Source organism: Salmo trutta, chromosome 7 (genome assembly GCF_901001165.1).
Source record: "Salmo trutta chromosome 7, fSalTru1.1, whole genome shotgun sequence".
Taxonomy (NCBI): domain Eukaryota; kingdom Metazoa; phylum Chordata; class Actinopteri; order Salmoniformes; family Salmonidae; genus Salmo; species Salmo trutta.
The window spans coordinates 46513496-46523803 of NC_042963.1; positions in this window are offsets into that span (position 1 = coordinate 46513496).

Genomic DNA, 10308 nt, shown 5'->3' on the forward strand with positions numbered 1-10308 from the left:
TCCGGGGAAGGGTACCAAAACATTTCTGCAGCATTAAAGGTTCCCAAGAACACAGTGGCCTCCATCATTCTTAAATTGAAGATGTTTGGAACCACCAAGACTCTTCCTAGAGCTGGCTGCCCGGCCAAACTGAACAATCGGGGGAGAAGGGCCTTGGTCAGGGAGGCGAACAAGAACCCAAGGGTCACTCTGACAGAGCTCTGCAGTTCCTCTGTGGAGATGGGAGAAACTTCCAGAAGGACAACCATCTCTGCAGCACTCCACCAATCAGGCCTTTATGGCAGAGTGGTCAGACGGCAGCCACTCCTCAGTAAAAGGCACATTACAGCTTGCTTGGAGTTTGCCAAAAGGCACCTAAAGACTCTCAGGCCATGGAAAAGAAGATTCTCTGGTCTGATGAAACCAATATTGGACTCTTTGGCCTGAATGCCAAGTGTCACGTCTGGAGGAAACCTGGCACCATCCTTACAGTGAAGCATGGTGGTGGCAGAATCATGCTGTGGGGATGTGTTTCAGCGGCAGGTACTGGGAGATTAGTTAGGATTGAAGCAAAGATGAACGGAGCAAAGTACAGAGAGATCCTTGATGAAAACCTGCTCCAGAGCTCTCAGGACCTCAGACTGGGGTGAAGGTTCACCTTCCAACAGGACAAGAACCCTAAGCACACAGCCAAGACAAAACAGTAGTGGCTTCGGGACAAGTCTCTGAATGAGTCGCCCAGCCAGAGCCCGGACTTAAACTGATCGAACATCTCTGGAGAGACCTGAAAATAGCTGTGCAGCAATGTTCCCCATCCAACCTGACAGAGCTTGGGAGGATCTGCAGAGAAGAATTGGAAAAACTCCCCAAATACAGGTGTGCCAAGCTTGTAGCGTCATACCCAAGACTCAAGGCTGTAATCACTGCCAAAGGTGCTTCAACAAAGTACTGATTAAAGGGTCTGAATACTTATGTAAATGTCATATTTCAGTTTACTATTTGTAATACATTTGCAAACATTTTTTGCCATTATTGGGTATTGTGTGTAGTTCGATGAGGAAAAAAACAATTGAATCAATTTTAGAATAAGACTGTAATCTAACAAAATATGGGAAAAGTCAAGGGGTCTGAATACTTTCCAAAGGCACAGTATGTGCTGGAGACTTCCTCTGCAACTCCTTCCATTTCCTCTCCATCTCTTTTTCCACTGCCTCAAGTATCTCCAACTTATCCAGAGCTGGCTGTAGGACACAAGGGTGTTGGGCGTAGTGATGGTGCTGTCCTGACATGGCCCTAGGCTGACCGGTGGGGGGCACTGGAATGGGGAATTCCCAATTAGGTTTCAAGAAGCCTGAGGAGTCACTTATCTCTACATCATTATTGTTCTGTGAGATAAGAGAGCATTATGGTTAAAGTGGCAATCAGCAGTAGAAACAAAAACAAAACATACTCCCTACCCCTGTTTCTGTAAAAAGCTAAGGGATGGGGATGGAGAAATGTAACCACTTTTCAAATTCATAGACAGAGCTATGGATGCAAAGCCTGACCATACATTATATCAAAATTATAGTTTTAACCATGTTTTGAGGTTATAAGTGTTTGTTTACATGTATTTTGTCTACGAACATTGGAGTAAAACAAGCTTATATTTTGGGTTATGATGTGGTACGACAGTTGAACTAAGCTCATGAGACATTTATAAGTTATATTCTTCAAGAATCAATGGGTATATATCATTAATTTACAGTGGTGGAAAAAGTACCCAATTGTCATACTTAAGTAAAAGTAAAGATATCTTAATAGAAAATGAAAGTGAAATACTACTTGAGTAAAAGTCTCAAAGTCTTTGGTTTTAAATATACTTAAGTATCAAAAGTAAAAGTATAAATCATTTCAAATTCCTTATATTAAGCAAACCAGACAGTGCCATTTTCTTGTTTTTATTTTTATTTACGAATAGTCAGGGGAACACTCAGACACAATTTACAAATGAAGCATATGTTTAGTGATCCGCCAGATCAGAGCTTCCTACCTTGGCCCTCTTTATGCTTTCTTTACTAGACGCTCCACTGCTTTCTGTATCACAATCTCTGTTCTTCCTGTCTTTCCACTACCGACCATTCGGTTCCTTGACCCTCACCCTCCCGCTCCATACTATCAGAACTGACACCCATATTGTTCGCATTCCAGCACAGCTGTTGCTTCACCAACCTTTTCTCCTTTTCGTCCGCACTACTCCGCGCAATATGCTAATTAACGACATTTAACAAAATTGAAAATGGTTTAAAGTGGCAATCAGCAGCTGCTACATAAATTGTTGCACTTCTAAATGAACAGTGGTGTAAAAATACCCAAACCGTAAGTAGTTTTTTGAGGTGTCTGTACTTTACTATTTATAGTTCTGACTACTTTTACTTTAATACATTCCTAAAGAAAATAATGTACTTTTTACTCTATATACTTTCCCTGACATGCAAAAGTACTTGTTACATTTTGAACAGGAAAATGTTCCATTCACGCACTTAAAAAGAGAACATCCCTGGTCATCCCGGAGGCAAGAGCAATGATGTGTTGGAGTGGAAAGGGGTGTTAGTGTTTAATGAGACCACAGGGCCTTACTTAGACCCTGTCCGACTAACTAATGCCGTAGAGAAGGAGGTAGGTGAAGTCAAATTAGCTCGGTTCATTGGAAATGGTATATTGTTAATATTTTGTGGTAGCCAGACTCAGCAAGAGAAGATAATGAAAATGAAAAAGCTTAAAAGCCAGTTCCCTGGTGGATATGCTAGATTGAGGGGAGTCATCACTAGTGTCCCGATATCTATGTCCATAGATGATATTGAAGAACATGTGAAGGGAGGAATAGGGATTGAGGCCAAAAGGTTGATCAGTAGAAAAGAAGGCCAAATAAGTGAAAGCCTATCAGTGCTGCTGAGGTTTGAGAAGGTTATGTCTGGGAAAGTACAGGTAGGATTACTTACTTTCAATGTCAGAGAATTTGTCCCATCCCCATTTCAGCGTTCTAAATGCCAAATTATGGGACATGTAGCTGTTCAATGTAAAGGAAAATATGTGCCAAGTGTGGAGGGTAACATGATTATGGTGAATGTGGGAGCAATGTGAAGGTGTTGTAATTGTGGGGGGGACATAGTGCAGCGTTTGGTGGATGCCAGGAGCAGAGAGAGGCTCAGAGGTATAGAATTAATCATGTCACACCCTGGTCTGTTTCACCTGTCTTTGTGCTTGTCGCCCCATATTCCCCATTATCCCCTGTGCATTTATACCTGTGTTCTCTGTTTGTCTGTTGCCAGTTCGTCTTGTCAAGCCTACCAGCGTGTATTTCGTACTCCTGTTTCGTAGTTGTCCCGGTTTTGATCTTTCTGCCTGTCCTGATCCTGCCTGCCGTTCTGTACCTTTTGCCACTGCCCTGGATTACTGACCTCTGCCTGCCCCTGAGCCTGCCTGCCGCTCTGTACCTTAGGGACTCTGCCCTGGACTACCGACCCCTGCCTGCCTTTGACCTGTCCTTTGCCTGCCCCCTGTTTATATAATAATCGTCCATTATTTTAACTGTCTGCATCTGGGTCTTTTCCTGAGCCGTAATACATGATGTATCGTATGCAGAGGCTGTAAGACAGATTGGTGGAACTACAGTGTGGAATGATGGAGCTTCCATGGCTGCTCCTGTAGTAAGTGGACCTAATGTCGGGCTGGTGTTAACAATATTACTCGGGTTGTGGAAAGCAGAAATGCCAGGTTGAAGGTTATTGTGGAGACCAGTGGTGGTCAGTGCCGTTTAAGATGAGGGAAGACAAAACACATTTTTTTCATGAGCATGGCCTTATTTCTATTACTGCATATTGGATTCATATTTCATTCACCCAGTTCAATGTAAAAGCGATAAGTTTAGGCTACTACATGATTCTCAAATTTTCCCTATCATTAGTCCAACATTTGCAAACAAGTTTCTATTGGACAAATTCAGGTATGTTTATCCCTGTTTTGTTCCGTTTGCTTCCATTTAAGAAATGTTTTCAACAGAATCGGAGGAATGAATACACCCCTGATCACGTGTTAACACAGTTCACTTTCATAGCAGCCACGTTGTTTTACTTCTTGCATATATGTGCTCTCCTCCTCTCACCTTGTCCCTTCACTTGTGGACTTCAATGCACAACACACCAGCTGTATGTGACCAGGCGAAAAAGCCAAACCGCTACACACAGCCTACATCGTTGTCACCATATTAGCTAAAGTAACGTCATAGTCATCATAGCTAATAGAACTAACTCGTTAGTAAACCCGCTACAATCATGCAGTAATGTTAGTGTACAGTCAGTAAGCAGTTACACCGGTGGGCCCCGGCAGGGGCGGAAATCCCGGGGGGGACGGGGGGGACACGACCCCCCCTATCCTGGGAAAAATATGATTTGTTCCCCCCAATATATCACTGAAACATAACTATGTAATTTAAATAATATTAATAATACGCAATGAAAGCAATTGTGCTGATTATAGACACTTAATAGCGCATTTTTAAGTTTCAAAAGATTGCGACCCCCCCACCCTTTGCCTCACAATGGTTTGATCCACTGCCAGTTCCTTAGTTGGCAAGGTAACAGAGGGGTGGTATCCACTGTCTGAAAGGCACTCAATGAACGTAACTGACGTGAGGTTAATCCAGTCAATCGCGCACACACACTAGCTGAATATGCAGAGCTAGCGGGCAAATATTAACTATTAAGCTAGCTAGTAATTATTCCATTTATGTGGCCTCGTCAAAGATGGAATCTTTGCTATCGTCAATTTATTCCAAGATCAGCATGCAGATGATGTAAGTTAGTGCTTCAAAGTCCCTGTGATAAGGTTAGCGATAAACTGAAGTCCAAACTGAACAGAACTACACTCTCTTCTACCATTGTCTTAAATATATTTAATGGTCTCGTTGCAAAAGCTAAATTGTCGCAAGGGAACTTTTATTTATTTATTTTATTTCACCTTTATTTAACCCAGGTAGCAGAGATTATAGCAAACACCACTGAAACGGAATTGGTGCTCGCTAGCTTTGCAAATTCAGCTATTGTTGGAAGCCAGCCAATATGAAACAAACTATTCAAATTACAAAAGGTTGCAGCATATGTTGTGTAAATGGTGAACTCATACAGCTGTCAACTCTTGTCATTTTAATCCGTTTCACATTTGCTAGCTACCTTTTAGATCGAAGCCCAAATAGAATGATAAAAGATAAGATGATAGAAGCCCATCTCCTACTGTAAATAACCTACACACTGTGTGTGTGTGTAGCCAGCCAGCCAGGTAGAAAAATGGCTGAAAAATAAAAGACGGACATCAGAGTATTTTTCAATACACCAAAACGCAAAGTAAGAACCCTAGTAGCCTAATATCTCAAAGACTAGTTGATAAAATGTTCATAAGAAAGAAATTAAATTCTAATGGAAATGTTTCACAATGATGTCATTAGGCAGAGCAGGCAACAGATGGGACACAGACAGCAGAGTTGGGGACAGATATGCAGGGACAGACTGGCAGAGACAGGGAGTCTCAGGTAAGTTTGTTGAGTCTTTGTTTGGCAACATTATGAAAGGTCCTCAATTTTTTTGACTTGTAAAATAGGAACATAATTGGAAAATGCCATGGATACCCCCACTCTCAACTTAAACTGGTGACTGAACTAAGATTTGTTAAAGGCAATGGTATTGCTGTTGTGATTAGTTTTGTAGTTTTGGGTACCGGTAGTTAGGAGTACAGCAAACACCTTATTTCTTTGGTTCCTCAATATACATTTACCATATTACAATGTAGGCTATGTGTTACAGCACTACTTTTGGTGTCCCCCTCAGGAATTTCTCTTGAGAAAATTTCATGTAATTGTCCCCTCCAAAGTTGATATCAGATTTTCGCCCCTGGGCCCCGGTGGCAAAAAAATGAGTCAAACCAAAAGCTTACCTTGACTTGGAAGAGTTCCAGTGTTGTGTTGGAAAGTCATAGCCAGCTAGCTAACATAGCATCCCTCTGTTTGAGCAGGGGTTTTCAGTATGCTAAACTAGCTAGCTGCATTTGCTAGCTAAGTAAATCAAACTGAAAGTGAAAAAAAATGACACTTTATTTCTCTCTTGCTTCTCCATTTTGGAATAAATAAAATTGTTCAACTACTGTCTTTGAGTCAACTACTCAACAACCTTTTTCACACTGCAGTGTTAGCTAGCTGTAGCTTATGCTTTCAGTACTAGATGTATTCTCTGATTACATTTACATTTACGTCATTTAGCAGACGCTCTTATCCTGAGCGACTTACAAATTGGTGCATTCACCTTATGATATCTAGTGGAACAACCACTTTACAATAGTACATCCATATATTTTTTTTTTGGGGGGGGGTTAGAAGGATTACTTTATCCTATCCCAGGTATTCCTTAAAGAGGTGGGGTTTCAGGTGTCTACGGAAGGTGGTGATTGACTCTGCTGTCCTGGCGTCGTGAGGGAGCTTGTTGAACCATTGGGGTGCCAGAGCAGCGAACAGTTTTGACTGGGCTGAGCGGGAACTGTGCTTCCGCAGAGGTAGGGGGGCCAGCAGGCCAGAGGTGGATGAACGCAGTGCCCTTGTTTGGGTGTAGGGCCTGATCAGAGCCTGAAGGTACGGAGGTGCCGTTCCCCTCACAGCTCCGTAGGCAAGCACCATGGTCTTGTAGCAGATGCGAGCTTCAACTGGAAGCCAGTGGAGTGTGCGGAGGAGCGGGGTGACGTGAGAGAACTTGGGAAGGTTGAACATCAGACGGGCTGCGGCGTTCTGGATGAGTTGTAGGGGTTTAATGGCACAGGCAGGGAGCCCCGCCAACAGGGAGTTGCAGTAATCCAGACGGGAGATGACAAGTGCCTGGATTAGGACCTGCGCCGCTTCCTGTGTAAGGCAGGGTCGTACTCTGCGAATGTTGTAGAGCATGAACCTACAGGATCGGGTCACCGCCTTGATGTTAGCGGAGAACGACAGGGTGTTGTCCAGGGTCACGCCGAGGCTCTTAGCACTCTGGGAGGAGGACACAGTGGAGTTGTCCACCGTGATGGCGAGATCATGGAAAGGGCAGTCCTTCCCCGGGAGGAAGAGCAGCTCCATCTTGCCGAGGTTCAGCTTGAGGTGGTGATCCGTCATCCACACTGATATGTCTGCCAGACATGCAGAGATGCGATTCGCCACCTGGTTATCAGAAGGGGGAAAGGAGAAGATTAAATGTGTGTCGTCTGCGTAGCAATGATAGGAGAGACCATGTGAGGATATGACAGAGCCAAGTGACTTGGTGTATAGCGAGAATAGGAGAGGGACTAGAACTGAGCCCTGGGGGACACCAGTGGTGAGAGCACGTGGTGCGGAGACGGATTCTCGCCACGCCACCTGGTAGGAGCGACCTGTCAGGTAGGACGCAATCCAAGAGTGAGCCGCACCGGAGATGCCCAACTCGGAGAGGGTGGAGAGGAGGATCTGATGGTTCACAGTATCAAAGGCAGCAGATAGGTCTAGAAGGATGAGAGCAGAGGAGAGAGAGTTAGCTTTAGCAGTGCGGAGAGCCTCCGTGACACAGAGAAGAGCAGTCTCAGTTGAATGACCAGCCTTGAAACCTGACTGATTTGGATCAAGAAGGTCATTCTGAGAGAGATAGCAGGAGAGCTGGCCAAGGACGGCACGTTCAAGAGTTTTGGAGAGAAAAGAAAGAAGGGATACTGGTCTGTAGTTGTTGACATCGGAGGGATCGAGTGTAGGTTTTTTGAGAAGGGGTGCAACTCTCGCTCTCTTGAAGACGGAAGGGACATAGCCAGCGGTCAAGGATGAGTTGATGAGCGAGGTGAGGTAAGGGAGAAGGGGATAGGGTCAAGCGGGCAGGTTGTTGGGCGGCCGGCCGTCACAAGACGCAAGATTTCATCTGGAGAGAGAGGGGAGAAAGAGGTCAAAGCATAGGGTAGGGCAATGTGAGCAGGACCAGCGGTGTCGTTTGACTTAACAAACGAGGATCGGATGTCGTCTACCTTCTTTTCAAAATGGTTGATGAAGTCATCCGCAGAGAGGGAGGAGGGGGGGGGGGGGGGGAGGAGGATTCAGGAGGGAGGAGAAGGTGGCAAAGAGCTTCCTAGGGGGGCAGATGCTTGGAAGTTAGAGTGGTAGAAAGTGGCTTTAGCAGCAGAAACAGAGGAGGAAAATGTAGAGAGGAGGGAGTGAAAAGATGCCAGGTCCGCAGGGAGGCTAGTTTTCCTCCATTTCCGCTCGGCTGCTCGGAGCCCTGTTCTGTGAGCTCGCAATGAGTCGTCAAACCACGGAGCAGGAGGGGAGGACCGAGCCGGTCGGGAGGATAGGGGACATAGAGAGTCAAAGGATGCAGAAAGGGAGGAGAGGAGGGTTGAGGAGGCAGAATCAAGAGATTGGTTGGAGAAGGATTGAGCAGAGGGAAGAGATGATAGGATGGAAGAGGAGAGAGTAGCAGGAGAGAGAGAGCGAAGGTTGCGACGGCGCAATACCATCTGAGTAGGGGCAGAGTGAGTAGTGTTGGAGGAGAGCGAGAGGGAAAAGGATACAAGGTAGTGATCGGAGACTTGGAGGGGAGTTACAGTGAGATTAGTAGAAGAACAGCATCTAGTGAAGATGAGGTCAAGTGTATTGCCTGCCTTGTGAGTAGGGGGAGACAGTGAGAGTGTGAGGTCAAAAGAGGAGAGGAGTGGAAAGAAGGAGGCAGAGAGAAATGAGTCAAAGGTAGACGTAGGGAGGTTAAAGTCACCCAGAACTGTGAGGGGTGAGCCATCCTCAGGAAAGGAACTTATCAAGGCGTCAAGCTCATTGATGAACTCTCCAAGGGAACCTGGAGGGCGATAAATGGTAAGGATGTTAAGCTTGAATGGGCTAGTGATTGTGACAGCATGGAATTCAAAGGAGCAGATAGACAGATGGGTCATGGGAGAAAGAGAGAATGTCCACTTGGGAGAGATGAGGATTCCAGTGCCACCACCCCGCTGACCAGATGCTCTCGGGGTGTGCGAGAACACGTGGTCAGACGAGGAGAGAGCAGTAGGAGTAGCAGTGTTTTCTGTGGTAATCCATGTTTCCGTCAGCGCCAAGAAGTCGAGGGACTGGAGGGTAGCATAGGCTGAGATGAACTCTGCCTTGTTGGCCGCAGACCGGCAGTTCCAGATGCTGCCGGAGACCTGGAACTCCACGTGGGTCGTGCACGCTGGGACCACCAGGTTAGAGTGGCAGCGGCCACGCGATGTGAAGCGTTTGTATGGCCTGTGCAGAGAGGAGAGAACAGGGATAGACCAACACATAGTTGATAGGCTACAGGAGAGGCTACGCTAATGCAAAGGAGATTGGCATGAATATGAACTAAACAACTGATCCTTTGATTGGGTGGACAACATGTCAGTTCCCGCTGCAAGAGCTCTGATAGGTTGGAGGACGTCCTCCGTAAGTTGTCATAATTACTGTGTAAGTCTATGGTATGGGGTGAGAACCATGAGCCTCCTAGGTTTTAATTTGAAGTCAATGTACCCAGAGGAGGACGGAAGCTGGCTGTTCTTCGGCTACACCATGGCGCTACCCTACTGAGTGCTGTTGAGGCTACTGTAGACCTTTGCAAAGTAGTGTGTTTTAATTAATTATTTGGTGCTCAGTTGGTAGAGCATGGTGTTTGAAACACCAGGGTTGTGGGTTCGATTCCCACGGGGGGCCAGCACAGAAAAAAAAAAATGTATGAAATGTATGCATTCACTACTGTAAGTCGCTCTGGATAAGAGCGTCTGCTAAATGACGTAAAATGTAAAAAATTTAAATTTATATTTAGTATAGTTTAATCTGAAAAGGATAACTTTAAATGTTTTACCATTTTTATTCCTCCCTTCCTCCTTTGAGGAGCCTCCACTGAGACAGCAAAAGAGATATTGGGGGTAACAGATTGGTTCCCAAGTGGCGCTGCAGTCTAAGGCACCGCATCTCAGTGCTAGAGGCGTCACTTCAGACTCTGGTTTGATTCCAGGCTGTATCACAACTGGCAGCGATTGGAAGTCCCATAGGCACAATTGGCCTAGCGTTGTCTGGGTTTGGCTGGGGTAGGCCTGTCATTGTAAATAACACTTGCCTAGTTAGATAAAGGTAAAACAAACAAAAAATTACTATTGAAATGGTTGTTGACAATCCTAAGGATGGAGTGTTTCAGCATGATGTAGATAAAGTTTAATGGGGTAGGTTTTTTTTTGGTTTTTTTACCTTTTATTTAACTAGGCAAATCAGTTAAGAACAAATTCTTATTTACAATGGCGCCTAACCCGGGCGAC